General features: G+C 39.8%; 1 pseudogene; it reads right to left on the bottom strand.

Annotated features, from left to right (window-relative positions):
• Positions 1-10,489: 10,489 nt before the first annotated feature.
• Positions 10,490-12,080, bottom strand: LOC148009360 (G-type lectin S-receptor-like serine/threonine-protein kinase SD2-5 pseudogene; annotated as a pseudogene).
• Positions 12,081-17,071: the final 4,991 nt, after the last annotated feature.

Below are 17,071 nucleotides of genomic sequence, written 5' to 3' on the forward strand. Positions count from 1 at the left end.
TTCTTTCATCTAAAGCAAAAAGAGATTGGGTTTTGGGTTCACTTGTTTGGCTTAAAGTGAGCCTTAATTACATGCTTCCATGGCATCATGATTTTATTCCTGAGGAGGTCTTGCAAAATGAATGCCCAATATGGGCTAGTTTTCATGAACTTCCTACTTTGCTAGATGGAGAAGTAATGTGCTAGTAGAAGTGCTAGGTAGAGCGCTCTATGTTCTTACAATAATATCAACTAGTGGAGCAAGTGACCTCTCATACTTTGGGATAAGAGGAAGAAGATCCTTGAGATGCTCTAGATTTTTTATCCTAATGGGATTGAGTTGTTCGTCAATGACAAATTCTCCCTCTTCTTGGATACATGCTTCAAATGCAAAGAAGATGGGTGCTTTTTGTAAAGGAATGCCCAAAAAGGAATTGAGATAAGAAGAAGCAAAGGAGAAAATAGTGGAGATAAGGAAGAACTTCAAAAGAAGCAAAAAGGAAAAAACATAGGTTGAGAAGGGTAAATTCAAGGAAACAAACAAGCCTCAAAAGGAGGAACCTAAGGAGAAATCTAATTATTAGTCGTGATCCTAGAGATGCTGAAGTTAAAGCGGGATGGAAACAAATAATTTCAACCACCAAATTCTTTGAAGTCTAATGGAGGTAAGAAATAAAAAATTTCCATTTAAAAGCTTCTTGCAAATGTTTTGTTGACAAAGCTATTTTTCTATTTTGGATTATGGAGGTTCGAACAAAGATATAATGTTAATTAGTTGGCTCACTATGATCTCTTAGAATGTGAGGTGCCTAGGAAGTCCATCCAAGAAGGATGTGTTTAGTAGGAGAAAGAAATGGAAGCCTCTCTCTTTCAACACCTCCTTTCTAGAAAGGAAAGGATTCAAATTATAGCTGAAGGATGCTTGGAAACAAACCAACAATCCAATGGCTAATCCAACGTAGAAGTAGATGAGATCCATTGCTATCATAACTAAGATTGCCAATATGTATGGCAAAGATCAAGATTGACTTCAAAGAGGGTTGCGTGTTAGTAGTTAGCAATGCAATGAGTATATTATTATGACTCTTTCTAAGTGTTCTAGTAATGGGATGTTTTATCAAATTATCAAAGAAGTGGAACATTACATGGAGGATTTGCAAAAACATAAAGGTGAAGTTGCCAAAATTTAGTCTAAGGGAAATGGTATCTTATGGGACTGGTTCTTCGACCAATTAATTTTATGAATTGATGAAGCAAAAGAAGCAACATGAGTTCATCACTATGATAGATGATGGAGGAGGAATCATGGAATTTATGTAGGGATGTTTCAATCTCTTTGGAACATATTAGTAAATGGTCTATGCTTAGGTCCATTTGAGGTAAAGATGTCGATGCCAAAGGGTGTCCCATTGTCCCAATACTCTTTGCCACCATAATCACCAACCCTTTTCTTAAGAATTTGGATTTGAAGGTGCAACATGGAGTAAGCAAGGGGCTTCCTATACCATTAAGAAGACACTTGGTCTCCCAATTCTTTTCCAACAATAACTTACCAATATTGTGCAAGTAGAGAGGCAACTAGTAGATGTATTTGATGAAAGTGTATGAAAGTTTTCTAGAGCTATCTGGGGTTGTGACTAATGTGAGAAAAAGCAATCTTATTTACCTTGAATGAGTTAGCAAAGTTGCTAAGGGATCTAGGCTTCCAAGTAGCAAAATTGGAGCTATAGTTGCTTGATTCTAAAGAATTTGGGTGATTTCAAGATTTCTAGCATGAGACCTTAATTATTGAGCATATGATGGAGGAATTTATTTGATTATCTTGTACTGTAACGTGTCCACTAGAATCCTCTAGGACACGTCTTAGCAGTCCATCGGAAAGATTGTCTAGAAAACTCCACCCGACACTCCCACGGAATGTTGCGGGTTTTGCAATCTAGGACTTTCCGCGTCTGCTACGTAACGGAAGCGTCCTGGCCGTTCCCACTAGGATCGACTGGAATTGTTTGGTCATTTTACTAACAGCGACTAGCGTCAGACCTGATCGAACTACTTTACGCAGAAACGCCAGGTCTGAAGCGGATTCATGCTGCACTTGGTTCAAGGAGAATGGGAAACGAGAGGGATGCAAGGCTCGACCTCTCTGCCAAAAGGCATAGTCCCATTCCGTTCCCCTAAAACAGCTTGAATCGGGTAATCGGTAATTCCGAGTCATCGTTCTCATTACTTGTTTCGGTGATGTCGATCGTCCTTCTGTTCATCGAATGCTTTGAGAAAAGTTCCCGGCTAACCGGGACCACCCATCCGTAGGACGGACCCATGGTCCATCCTCCGCACTTTCTTCGGCTTGTTTTAGTTATGTAATTACCTACCACATTAGTTTGACATATAACAAACAGCTTCCTTGATTAACCCTGTTAAGCACTTGTTCCTTCACGTAATCTTATCACAGGACATAAAGAAAACAATGCCAAACAACTTCTTTATTATCATTTTATCCTTTTATCTTTGCAATACAAGGAGTTTCCGCCCGTAGGCGTATTCATAATCCGCCCGAAGGCTATCCAGTAATCCACCAGGGATCACTAATCCAAGTTTCCGCCCTAGACTAGTATGCGGGCCTCGAGATCCAATCCCGAGTCACGTTAGTCTCTTGTGCAGGGCCTGGAAGGCGAGGGATTTACAGCCAGAGCCCCCCCTGGCACCCAAGCGTCCTCCTGCTCCAAGCAGAACTCAACGGAGAGACCTCTCACGGCGGGTTTGGTCCACGTTCCCGGCGCGGCTAACAACCCCCTTGGTTAGGGTCGGGCAGGCAGTCGGGGGTAACTGAAGCTGCCTCTCCCTTCAGGCCTTCAACCTGAAGTATTTAGATGTATTTTCATCCTTTAGTTCATTAAGCAAACATTGCAAACAGTGCTTTCTAAACTGTTACAAGCACAATCAATTTTCAGTGGTCGTTTAGCTGGCAAACTGTTAAGGAGTGACTCCTTTTCCCCGAATGCAACCCGCATTCGATCCGGAATCAATTGCAACTTGGCAAGATTCCTATCATTCTTGGGTTAGGGTCATACCCTACCAATACATTAGGTTTTGTTGTGGCAGGGTCCAGCGACCTTGTCGCTTTAGTTTATTGTGTGGTCCTTTGCAAATACCTAACTTTCCTTTCCCTTGGCAATTATTCCCAAGGAAAGTGAGTAACAGGATGATTACTCATCCTCTTGTAAGTTAAATTCCTTCAATAACTTGCCAACCTCATTTCGAGAGATGACAAAAACTCTCTTGTGGACAAATCTCAAGTCTATACAATGTTGCAGCTTTTTGCACATGTATTGCATCTAATTTCACGGGATCATTCCACCCATTGCTTAGCGTTTTCCGGTCACGGAATTTACCTCCAGCCGAGTAACAGGGTTTTAGGGTATCCTCCAAACCATTCCTAGTTATGTTGGCCCATGGTACTAAAGATAAGCAACTCCGTCAGAGTTTCATCACTTTGAACGAATGATTCTTAGGATAAAACCTTAGATCATTTCATGTATGAAAATCCAATTGATTCGACATTTCATGAACGTGGGTAAGATCTTTAGATTCGCGGGTTTTGTCTTGGCAACCAGTGTAATGCTAGGTCGAATTATTATTGCACTAACCCTAGTTAACACTTGGGATACTTATCATATCGACTCAATCATGCCCATATGAATCCTTGTGGTTTAGTCAATTCAATTATGCTTGTCTTGCGACAAGGATGATCCTTCTAAAGTAATAAACTAAATCTAACGGAGGACAATAGTTATAACTCCACCAATTCGCGTAAACATGCGGTTTATTGTATTTACGCAACACATGGTCCATGATAACTTTATCCTTCTCTGGTGCACGATAATCTGGGTACTAACTTTTCCTAGGACTACTAGGTCTTACATCAATAGTCATACCTACAACCTTGTTGTCTACACTTTGGCATCTTATGCTTTGACTCCTAAATGCGGCTCTTAATGAATGTCATTTTTCGCATGACGATTACGCAATACACAACATTCTCCTAGCTACGAAGTAGTCAATGAAACTCATCCAAAGCTAGTGTTAACTTATTCCATCTTACATGCTACTTGCAATTTCATAAGATCATCTTCGTACTCTATTATTCCTTTTCGGATAATACCTTATGGGGTTAACCTTGCCTCATGAAATCATTACGAGAAGGATGTTGCCTAACATGCGGCACACGCTTATTTCTACCATGTCTAGGACGAAAGATAATGCACTTATAAATCCCATTTCCTTGCCTAGGATTAGACTCATTACTTTGATAATGTACCAAAACTACATGCAACTAGCCTTCTACTCGTTCAAATTCATGACATAATTCAACCTTGCCTAATGTTTCAAGAGATGCTTTATCACATGTATTTCTTTCCAATTTCCGTATGCATTAAAATTAAGTGTAAAAATGCAATTCCTTTTATGAGCTAAGCACGCCTAATCATGCGAGAATAACTCGAAGGAACCTGGACTTGAGGAGTCGGGGAGATGTCCACTTGTATATTCGGAGATGAGCCTCCCGCGGTCGCTCCTTGTGATCTTTTTGGGGCCATCGTAGACGTGGATTCGACTTATGATTTGCCCTTGCGGTCTACGAAGTGACTGGCCTCGGAATGCGGCCTTCCGACCTTTGCCTTTATCCTTGTATGCGGAAGATTCGTTTTCGGGATGGTACTTGCGGCAAAGGCTTTAGGAGTCTTTCAAGAAAACTCGAATCGGCACGGAAATTAATCTCGGACGGCTTGCGGCTTCAAAAATCTTTTTTGCGAGAGCCTTTTCGATGGTTCTTGCGGGGTCTTTATGGCTTCACCGTCCCCTCTTCAAAGTTCCGGGGAGGGGTATGAAGAGGTCTTCTTGGAAATGTGGTGGGAAGGGGGCTTAAGGAGGCCCCCTCTTAGAAGCTTCTAAAGAAGCTTCTAAGAAGCTTCTGAGCTTCCACAGAAACACGTTGGGGGGGGGGGGGGGGGGGGGTCGTGATCCAACGTGGCGGGGCAGCCTAAGATGGCCGCGGTCAGGGCGGCAGCGATGGCGGCTCGTGGCGGTGGCTGGCGGACCGGCAGCTAGCGGCGGACTGGGCGACCTCCTCCTGCTCGGCGACCAGCACAGCGACCTCCCCTTCAAGCTCTCTCCCACAACAGTCCTTTCTCTCTCTTCCACAGCCGTCCTTTCTCTCTCTCACACAGTTCCTCCCTCTACCACACCCCCTTGATGGGGGGTGTTTATATAGGCATGGGGGTGGGGAAGAGGGCCTCCACACACGTGGAGGACTCCCCTCATGCAGTCCCCCACTTCACTCCTTCTTGGCCATTCCCCTCCCACTCCCTCTCCTCCAGCCATGCATCGGCTGGGGGAAGGGATAATAGTAAAAAAAATTGCCTTGTATTTATCCTATTGCCCTTCCCAAGGGGTTGTTCCCTTGCGGTTTTTCGGTCCTCAACCCCGGCCTTTAATTCTTGACGTGGGACCTCATTTTCGAGCGTGCAGGGTGTGGATTAGGTTACCAATAATCACGAAGTAGGGAAATACTCTTGCACAGGGTTTACACGGCGTGCGGGAAGTTAATATTTGTGGTACGGGGTACGCGGAAATATTACATGTACATTATGTATGTTGTGAGTCAAGTAACATGCAACAGTGACCAAAAATACATGCACAAGAAAGGCCTAATTTTGGCATCATGAGGCCTAATTTTGGCATCATGAATCTAGTGAGATTAATGAAGGTTGAAGATCCATAGCCCAGATTATCATATATGACACTAGAAGTGAAGTAGGACTCTTGTTTTCCACATTGTAACTAGGGTAATGGCCAACAATGAGAGAGGGATGGTCAATGCTAGCTTGAGTTGATCCAAACAACCTATAGGTGGATACACTTGAATTTTTGTGTTATCTTGAATTACTTTCACACAACTTTTCAAATCATAAGTGAGGTTGGAAAAACTTAAAGCTTGAAATGAATAATAGGGAAAGATTAAAAGATGGAGTGCCATCAATGTTATGCAAAAAATTAAAAGAGATATGTTCGGGATAATAATTAGGAATATTATTTGAGTCCTTGAATATTGATGAGTTAACTATACTTTTATAAGAACATACCAACAATGAATCGTTAGGTTACTTGTTGAGATTTAAAGGTGCCAATGTCAACAACTTGTGCTTAGGCATGCCCTTTATCAAGAGAGCATGCATGTGTTTGGCTTGGGGGCTATATATGCTAGTAAGTTTATAACACTCCTTTACGATTGTTCATATCTATCATAGACCCTACTAGTTGTCCAGTATCAAAAGCAAGAGAAGATGGTATTGCAAATCCAAACACCATGACCTTCTTTTGATCTTAAATTTTAAAAAATCACAAGATGATACGAAACTTCCATCTCCCAACTTGCATATGGGTTCTGCTTCTACACTACCAGTAAAATTTTGAAGACCTTACAACCTTACAATTTTTGAAGAGCTTAGAACCTTACGAACTAATATTCTTAATTATTTATAATCCAACTTATTAGGATTCTGACTGGTATACATGGAGATGTGGCACTGCTACATCTCATTGTCAATGTACTCCCAGTACACTAGTTGGGATTGGTTGCATGCTTCGACTACACCTTCTCTTTGATATTCACATGCAAGGCTTATGCAGGGCAATGAATTTAGGAAGGCAACCCCAACTCCACACATCATTAGTATCCTAAGATTCTTCATGATCGTCATATCAAGATGGTTTTCCTAGCATGGCAGTTCAGAAAGATTGGTGTGTCGTCGTTGAGGTAGCACAATATCTCTATGAGGGAGATGACCTCTCTCTCTCCCTCCCTCGCGCATATTGCTTAGTAAGAGCATATGACTTTAATTCCACATATACACATGTATAGCTCCCACAATATGCACATGAAACTATGTTCTCTAACGAAATTCAAAACTTAAAAACAAAAAGTAAGTGAATTAATTACATATCAAAATAAAAGTTGACTCTACTTTTACATCATCTAATGACCTTTCATATTCTTATCCAATTTGTATTTTTTTTTTTTAAAGATCTCCAAAGCAAAACCATGAAACCATTCCATGACTAGTAGAGACAAACCTAATTCTCTCTTAAAGGCTGAATAATCAACATCAACAAAACTTTGTTTGTTGAGCCAAACATGTAGACTATTATAGAGATATATTCTATATTACAAATATATTTTAGGGATAACAATTAGGATTATATTTAAGAGCCCTTGTATATTCAAGTCAGAATGATTATCCATCAAGATGACTAATTGAAATTCACATCCTAGATGGTATCATATACACATCCTTTGGATTTGATATACCAATAAATAATTATAGAAATTTTCTTCTGTTATTTAGATCTGATATACCAATAAATAATTATAGTTTTCTTTAAATTGAGAGGCAGAGCCTCTACCACCATCCAAAATATGGTAGCTTTAGAATAGAGTAGAGAAAATTTCTCCTTACTAGCTTCTAGTGATATTTTTTTCTTCAATCACTTGTGTTTTTGGCCAAGGGCACTATCTAAATTCACTCATGTTTGGCTAGGAACATAATAGCCTATTATGTCTATGATAGACAATAACTATGATGTCTATCTTTATATATAATGTCTATCAACATACTTATCTACCTATATGAAAAACTTCAACATAACTAGCCTCCTAAAGAACATATAAAACTTACAAAGAATGATGTGGCATTTCCTCTTGGTTAAGGTTAGGCTTTTTTAATTTTCTCACATATATAAGTTTATTGCACTTACTTTGATGATCCCAAATCACATTGGAGTTTAAGGACACATTGCACTTAATTTGATTATCCCAAATATAATTATGTGTACTCTACCAATTAATTATGTAGGGACTAATTGTAAGTCATCTAGGAGACCCAATTTGGTACTAATATGAATTTGAAGAACACTCTCTGATCATAGATGTTGCACAAGGTAATCCTTTATCTTTTGTTTTCTTTGAGCATGAGTTTAGTACTTTAGATTTATCCTCATTGAGGGAAACTCATAAGTTCTCATAAATGAAGAGCTTTTTTCTCCCAACAATTCAAAATAACTAATGGGGAGTATATTAGGTCCAGTCAAGAACCATTTGAGTTGGCAAGATAGGTGTTAGAGAAGTAGTAGTATATCTTCTTGACCAGGGGGTCCTACAAAGTTTCCACTAACAAATTTGGTGAAGGTGTCTTACCATGTGCATGTTAATGAGGCTATTGCTAGCTACCATGACAAGGGTAAAAATTGTACTCGCAAGGCAAAGATAGCATTATGCCGCAGATTTGTTATGCTATTGTTGGTCTTATGCTACTTTATTGCTGTAGATTTGAGATTTGAGAAATGCTACTTGTTGGAGTAGTCATTAGAACACCTTACCAGCTAGATATCATAGATAGACCCTGAAATTTGTAGCAAACATTGCTCTTGATAACAAGCATCAAATCTATTGTCTAAAATAAAATTCTCATGTGTTAGCTTGAGCAACAAGCTTCCCAAACTTGTTGATTTTGCAAGTTGCAAAAGTTAGAATTGCAACTAACACAAGGTTATACTAGGCTTTCCAATCAATAATGTCACATGTAGAGAATCACATAAGTCTCCCCATGGTAGCCAATGGTTAGATAAGCCTTGAGAAACAATGGTAGCCAATGGTCAGATTAGCCTTGAGAAACAACATTAATAGCATGACCTTGTTCCAAAGTGAATTTGACTCCATTTCTTGCCAAGCTCATTATGTACTTGAAGCATGAGATGCCAAAGAGTTGAAGAACCAAAGGATGATGATGGCCTTGTTGTAGATCAATGAAAATATGGTGGAAAGTCAACATAGATAGTGTTGAAGTGATGCCATGAATCCTTCTTTAAACACTTTAAGAAGTTTTATAAACTTGGAATAAATCAAGCCAAGAATGCTTGGCACAAGGTCATGACAATATATGATGTCTTAGTGAAGCCATACGTGCCAAACGTGGTCGGTTAGACATTGGAGGGGTACATGGCTTTGTGCTTTCTTTCTTGAGCTTACGAAGTCATTACTTCTTAGCATTATTGAGTGCTTGAAGTGTCTGAAGAGGGGACAGAGAGCAAGGATTGATGCAAACTCTTAATATAGGATTAGATAGTTTTCACACTATGCATGCTCAAGTCATGATTCTTCATCACTTTGAAAGAAGCTTCACATTCTTGTAGGAGTCAAACTCAGGTTTTGGATTTTTTCTACCTTATGGTAGCTCGATTCAAAACCTTTCTCTAAGTGCTAGTTGTGAGAGCAACAAACAAGCTTGGCATGCTTAATTTGGTCCTTTGAAAAGGTTGCTTTAATAAGGTGGTTGCTATTGGTATTCCTACTTATGAAGAAGGGAGGATTTTGATTCTAAGGGTACGTTAATCATTCTTCTCATTTTCTTAGGTATTCCGTTGTAGAGAAGTGTCTTATCCGTTTCCTGCCAACGGATATTTTCTTCATTTTCTTGTACTAATTCCTGTACATCCCCTCTATCTAATCTCTCATCCTCCCATCGTGATTCGTGCTCCCATATTTGTTCTGCGTGCTTTGGCTTCTTTTCTCTGTTTACGTACGCAAGCTCTCTGATTCTGCTGCAAGCAACAACAGATCATTATATAGCAGAAATAATGAGTGCAACCATCTCCTCCAAAATTCGATACTGATTCGCAGCAAGCCGCGAGCTTCTAGGTGAGCACACAGGGTTTCCTTCTTCATTTTGTGCGTCTGATCAACCCCAAAGAATTTTGGAAGAAAGATTATTACTTGTATGTGTATCTATCAATAATGGAGTCCATTGCAGGTTGAGCGAAGATCATAATTCCAGGAGATTAATGGATCCCTAGTGTATAAGTACATGTTGGGAAAACAGAACCCAGCAAGCAAGAGTAGGGACGGTTTCTTGATTGCCTTCACCTTATCATTGTTGGCTTGACGAACGATGGAGTGAGGAAAGTGTTGATGCACTCCATTCAACCATGGAATATGCATGAAATTTCTTTGGTATTCGCACTTGAGGTGTGATTGCTTCCATGGACAAAAGCACGTTGCTTGAGGTGTGACCTTAAATGCAGGTTACAATACCTATGCAGGATGGCACTTTGAAGAGCTCTTTTATGCACTAGATAAGAGTGATTGGAAGGCTTTTCTCCTTGTGTGAGCCTATGCATTTATGTACCCTCCTGAAAATGGTGGAAACTGGAAGCAATCGCACATGGGAAGCTAATTGGGTTATGCTGGTTAATATGGTTTCATGTATAGACTTTCTGGTCATAGGCGTTTGGCATTGGTGTTGGCAGGAGGTCTTATTAGGGTTTCTTGCATTAGAGCTTGGAGAGCTTGAACAGGTGCAATGCCTCCGAGAGGGATTTTCCTTATTTGGTTTGTTGAAATAGATTGCAATCTCATGCGGACAGAGGATCAAATAAAATGAGAGTTCATTAGGCTACATCTATGCCCTTGCTTCAAGTAATGGAAGACTCTGCAAATATACAGGTTGCATGTAAAATCACAAGCAGCAACTAGAAAAAAGTTAGCTCGCATGTCAAGATTTTGTGCTTTCCATCATCGGCCACTTACAAGCGTAGAGCTGTCATGACATAATGAAGGGGAAAGAGACCCCATTACTTCCTGCACAGCTTGTTCAATGCATGCCTTGGTGCAGGAAGATGGGTTTTTTAGTGCAAAAAGTAGACCCTGGTGCAAACTTGAGAGCTCCAGTTTCTCAATGGGGACAACACCTTGCAGCATAAGTACCACCTTGTACATGGAGGGTCTCAATGCTGGATCTTCTAGGATACAAGTAAAAGCTGTATTAATCATCCTCCTCAAGTGTAATAGGTCCTCCTCAGTCGCTATGATGGCATCTGAAAGCTTTCTTAGATTCTCATCTTCTCTTTGTGCTTGCCAAAAAGCCCACTCTGGGTAATAGATTTCCTCCATGGACTCCACTGGATGATGTAGATTTTTCCTACTGCTGATGATCTCCATCGGAAGCATTCCGAAACTGTAGACATCACACTTCTCATCAATCAACCCTTTTGTAAGCCAGTCAGGAGCAAGATAGCCTGGAGTGCCACGCATGGTCGTCATTACATGTCTCTTTCCGGTCTATGAACCTTGAAAGGCGGAGACCAGCAACTTTGGCTTCAAACCCCTCTCCAAGTAGGATGTTCTGCGGTTTGATATCTAGATGTATGATTTTCTCCCTACAATTTTCGTGCAAGTAGCGAAGGCCTCGTGCTGTGCCTACTGCTATCTTGCACCTCAATTCCCAGGTCACCTGCGATTTCTTGCATGTATCACCAAACAACCATGCATCTAGAGAGCCGTTCTCCATGTATTCATACACAAGCAGCCTCTGCCCTTTCTGGGCACAAAAACCAATCAATCAAAGCAGATTGTTATGGTGTATACCTCCCATTATTGCCACTTCTGATTTGAACTCCTTGTTCCCTTGCCTCACACTCTGAAGCTTCTTCACTGCAACTTTGGTACCATTGGGAAGCATCCCTGCATAAACTGGCCCAAACCCACCTTTGCCCAACTGCTGTTGGAAACCATTTGTTATTTTCAGTAGTTCCTCGTAAGAGAACCTGTTAGGAAGCCCAGGTAGGGAATCTAAAACAACATCCGCTTCCTCATCGTATACCTCACTATGCTTCTTATGCCAACAACATAGGAAGACCATTACAAGGACAAGCAGGCCAAACACAAACGAGGGCCAGCCTCCATCCACCCGTCGATAGGCAACCTGGCATGCCTTCGCTCACTGTCCTTCTACCACTGCTTCACCAAATTTAGGGCAACCCTAACACCGGCTAGTTGTGGCTGCCTTGTTCTCTGTTCTATTTAGTGAAGTGGGTAGGTACGGTGCAGGAGGCTCCTCTCATTTTTGGCATCGCATGATTCTAACTCGTAGTGCTTACTTCTCTGCACTCTCTTTCTATGTCGCAGTTGCATGTGGAGTGTCTTTTCTCCAATTCGTAAATGTGAACATCTCTCGAAGCATGTTCATCCTTGGCTTCTCTTAATTTGTTCATGGACCTGTCAGTTCCACGTTACTTCAACGAGTTTGTTGTCTCTACGGGTCATGGACCTGTAATGTAAACACACATTCCCACTGGGTAAGTAAAGATATGTGGATGGACATTGATCCCTCAAACTAGGAGCTAACTGTGTGTAGCAGGTCATTCATCCTTGTGCTGCCTAGTCATAGTTTGTTTTCTCCACTTCAACACACCCATTGATTAATTTTGTTACATACTGTCTCTCTATAAGTGGCTTTTGATATTGCATTTGGTGCTGGAAGGCATGCTTGCCTTGCTAGACATGAATATACATATCTAATCTGATCTGTCCTTATCGGGTCTCCTACTAATTACTTTGCCTTTGATGTTTTTGCAAGATGCAGTGATATATTCATAAAGGATAAAAGACGATTTACTCCAGTATATTAGGTACTTGTGCTAGTGTAGTGATTCATAAAATAAATGCTACAACAATTTCCTCGACCTATAGTTTCAGGTATGCTTTTGTAGCTTTGGATGGTGGATGTGTGGTGCATATATGTATGTAGCTTTGGATATATATACGGTGGATCTATGATGCTTTTGTAGCTCTAGATATATGTATGTAAGCAAAAATAAAATAAAATCAAAGTACTAGTCTATGTAGTTTATGTGTACTTTATGTGGAGTTCAAGGGTGTATGTGGAATGAACCACACCCTTGCTAATTGGCAATGTCTAGAATAAACTATTGCTATAGGTCTCTCACTTGTTGACCATGGCACCAAGCTCACTACACTCTCCTCATGAGTCACAATAAACTATTGCTATAGGTCTTGGACTTCTATATACAACTCACTACACTCTCCTCAGGAGTCACAATATACCTCCTATATACTCCACTAATCAGGGAACCTCTCAACCACCTCCTTTACACTCACACCCCTCCCCCATAAACCTTCCTCTATGACAACCACCATTACTTTTGACAAGTATGTTGCTCTAGAGCCCCACTTGGACTCTACCCGGAAAGAATGAGGTCCATCCAATAGGCATCCTCTTGAGGCAAGCCTCTCATCTTAACCAAACTTAGCCAATGTCTTAATAGGACGGTTCTCCTCCATCCTCTTGATCAACCCAAAGATCCAAGCCTTAGCTCTATCAGCCATTTGAGGGATTCCCAAACCTCCCACTTTTGGAGTCGTTAGACCAAAGCCCAAGAGATAGATGTCTCGTTTCTTCTCCCTAAATGCTTGCCCCATAGGAAGTCCACAAAATCCCTCTCCAACACATTCGAAGAGTTTTGACTTAGATTCAAAATCATCATCGAGAAAGGTGATCAAAGAGGCAAGCATAACCTTTATTATTATATCTCTCCTCTTTGACCAGTTCCTAGGGACTCCTTTCCATTTGTCCACTTTTTCTTTGACCTTGTGTGTGAGCCAGTCACCTCTCTACTTCATTGTGTGTTAGCTAGTTGAAGGATTCCTAAACATCCTTCCCCTTCTAGATTCCTGACTAAAGACTAAGAGATAGATCTCTAACCTCTTCTCCCTAAAGGCTTGCCCCCCCCCCCCCCCCCAATAAGTAATCTGCAAAATCCCTCTCTATTGCATTCTAGGAGTTTTGACTTAAGGTTCAAAATCATAGTCGAAAAGGTGATTAAAGAGGCAAGCACACCCTTTATTATTACAACTCCTCCCAACCAACTCACATGGATCTCCTTTCCATTTGTCCACTTTTTCTTTGACCTTGTGGGTGAGGCAGTCAGCTTGCTACTTCATTGTGATTCTAAAAATCTTAAAAAAGGTTTGAGAGGGACATTCCTTTTGAAATAGCTATATATTGGCACTTTGTACATGCTAAATTTTTTGTTCTTTTATTACATGAAATACTGCATTATTTTTAAAAAGATGATAAAAACTTGCCATTATGTCATTTATCTTGATCAAGCAAGTCTTCTCTATGTAATTTGTATGTGTATTAAATTGATAACTCATTATGTATTTTGGGTCTAGAAGAAAGATAATGTACCATCTTACACTTTTCAAGGTTTTCTATGGTGATTGATTGCAAGAGTTTGCTATAATGGCATTAGCACCATGATCCTCGAAAACATCTTGCATAGCACAAAATACATCAAAGTTAAATGCTGAAAAGTATAATTACAAGACATGCAATTGCATGTGGGATTACGACATACATAAGCATTAAATGCTCCTTACATAGTTACATAGTATGGCAAAGAGTTGGCACAAGTGCTCCCTAAGATATCATAATCAATGAGAACAATGTCCTTCCCCATTGTAACGTATCGTGTTGTATTATAAGAAGTATAATGCTCTATTGCTAAACTAGTATAGACTATGATATTAACTGTGCAACTAAAATATGTTATTAATGTAGACTATGTTATGGGCCGGTTTTTTTGCAGTCTTGGAGTTTTAATTGTGGAACTCATAATTTCATCAACCTTGGATTGAAGATTGAAGATACTCAAGTAAGGGATGTCTTCTTCTACAAGCACATTAAGAAAATGTACATGTAACTATAAGTGTGCACATAGTACTGAAGGTTGGAAATTAGTGAATTGTAGTACTTATTTTAGACATGCTAAAAATGACATGCTTGGGATTACGCATTCTTCTCTAGAAAGATCACATCCTAGTGAACCAAGGGACTCAAATGTGCAAGGAGAACATCTTGAGAACCAAAGGCACGAAGAATCATATCCAATGCGTGGTGAAACTAACATAGATGATTTAAATAGATGACATAGGTGGTGTGATTGCCTTGCATATTGTAATGGTGGGAGGAGTGTTGGTCCACAAACATTTCTTAGGCACCAGGAGTTGAAGGCCAAATATGATGCACTAAGTATGCAAATTGGTCTTACTCCTTTTAATGAAAGGCAACATGAACAAGGCAATGATCAAACTATCAATACTTCTATACGTTCCCCCTTCAGTCATGACAACAACTCAATTAACCATACTGAGTCTCCTCAAATAGATCCTTTTATAGACAATCACATATCTATTTCTGGGCCATCATTATATCAACAAACTATACAAAAAATAATTGAGCTTCAAGCTCTTTGGGATGAGAACCAAATATCAATTAGTACATAAGAGAAGATGCTCGATGGAGTGAGAGTCCAGACATCTTGGGAGCAACTTGACTCTATGTATCATGGTCTTGGCATGGTCCAACCAGAGCGCTATAGGTTTTGCATGGGAAGTAAAAACAATGATCATGAAATTGAACTTCTTACACCTATTAAAGAGGATTATTATGCCAAAGATGTAGTCTTGTGTTCTTGCAAACAAAATATGCGAAAAAGAATACTAAAGCACGATTGTATTGAATGTTGTGAAAAGTGTAAAAAATGCAATAAACCAAGGAGAGAAATTTTAGCTATTGATTATTTACCTTTAAAGAAACAGTTAGAGCTTTTAGTGTGATCCAGGACACTTTGTCATGATTTCCTAAGCATGTGGCGTCATAAAACAATATGGTTAGGGAAAGATATCCACATGCAACCAGAATTCATTAACGAGTTTTGGGATGGAACAAAGTGTCGTGAGTATCAAGATTTTTGGAATCCTGATGCTGAGTATGAGATGGTTGTTGCGTGCAACAACCCTACATGTGGGAAAGTATATTCAACTTTTCCAAGGTCTTGTTTTTCAATAGTTCTAGAACAAGGTTTTGATCAAGAGATGCAAGAGTATAATTTTGTTTGTAAAAAATGTCGACATCTCAACAAATGTAAAAAGAAAATGTGTAGAGGTGATCCTCTGAACTTGGCACTTCTTTTACATTGGGATGGCTTCCAAGCCTCTCGTACCACTCAAAAGGATTGTGGTGTGGTTGAAATTAAGGTCCTTAATGGTGGGAAGGGTTCCATATTAGGCATTATTCCTATTTTATTCATACCTTTTAGTTGCTCTAAATTTATTCGTAATACTCCTGATGTATGTCAAACTTTTTTAAGACCACTTATTAGTGAGCTACAAGACCTTTACATAAATGGTATGCAAGTGTCATACAACTACCCTGTAGTAAAGATTTTTGAAAATCCAATGGGACAATCAAGCTTTTGTGTTGTTGGATTAATGCTAATGATGGTTACAAGGGATCATCCTGCACAATGCAAAATAGGATCCTTAAAAAATGGTGGGCAATTCCTTTTTTGTAGAGACAAAGCCCAACCTACTCTTGATACTACTAATCCCTCATTCCAAGGATGTTACCTTTACGATGGTAGTCGATATCAAGCAAGATATCCTCCAGCCCAACGGTCCATAGGTGAAATGATTAATGCCTTATCAAGTTCAAAGAGGGCATCCACACAAGCTGAAAAGGATGGAAAACTAAAGCTTGTAGGATTAGCTGGAGAGTCTATTCTATGGAAACTGTATGATTTGTATGGTTTTAGCTTGTCAATAGACTTGGTATATGATGCGATGCATGTGTTATCTCTAAATACATTTCAAAAATACATACAAGTACTCATGAGAGCCATGTCCAATGAAAAGAAAAAGATGATAGATTTTTGTTGTGAAAAGACTTATAAGCTCTCTCCACCCTCTATTCGTCATGGACAGTGGCCTCGTAATCCAAGTAAGTACTATGAAAGCTTTAAGGCCGAAGAGAACCAAAAGTTCATCCAATGGTGCTTACCATATATTTTAGGTATAGTTGATGAGATACTAAAGTCAATTTTTAACCTAGGTTTGTTGCTCATAGATATGGCACATGCCTTCTATAGTTATAGTTGATGTATTGGTTGGTCAAAAGAATGTTTAGGTGTTGTACGTACTTTGTTTTGTGCTTGGAGAGTTCGAAAGGAAGAAGCCTTTGCTGCTACTTCTTCTCCCTTAGAACACGTTGCAGGAAATGGAGAACTACTAGATGACATATTGAGACATGGATCGCATGATGTGTATTGGTGTTGTGACTTTGACAGAATGATAGCATTATATATAGCGGTAAAGACTAATAATCGCTTTAACAAAATAT

The sequence above is a fragment of the Lygodium microphyllum genome, unplaced genomic scaffold, assembly GCF_053477565.2.
Source record: "Lygodium microphyllum isolate KBCC unplaced genomic scaffold, Lygodium_microphyllum_v1.1.10 scaffold_31, whole genome shotgun sequence".
Classification (NCBI taxonomy): Eukaryota; Viridiplantae; Streptophyta; class Polypodiopsida; order Schizaeales; family Lygodiaceae; genus Lygodium; species Lygodium microphyllum.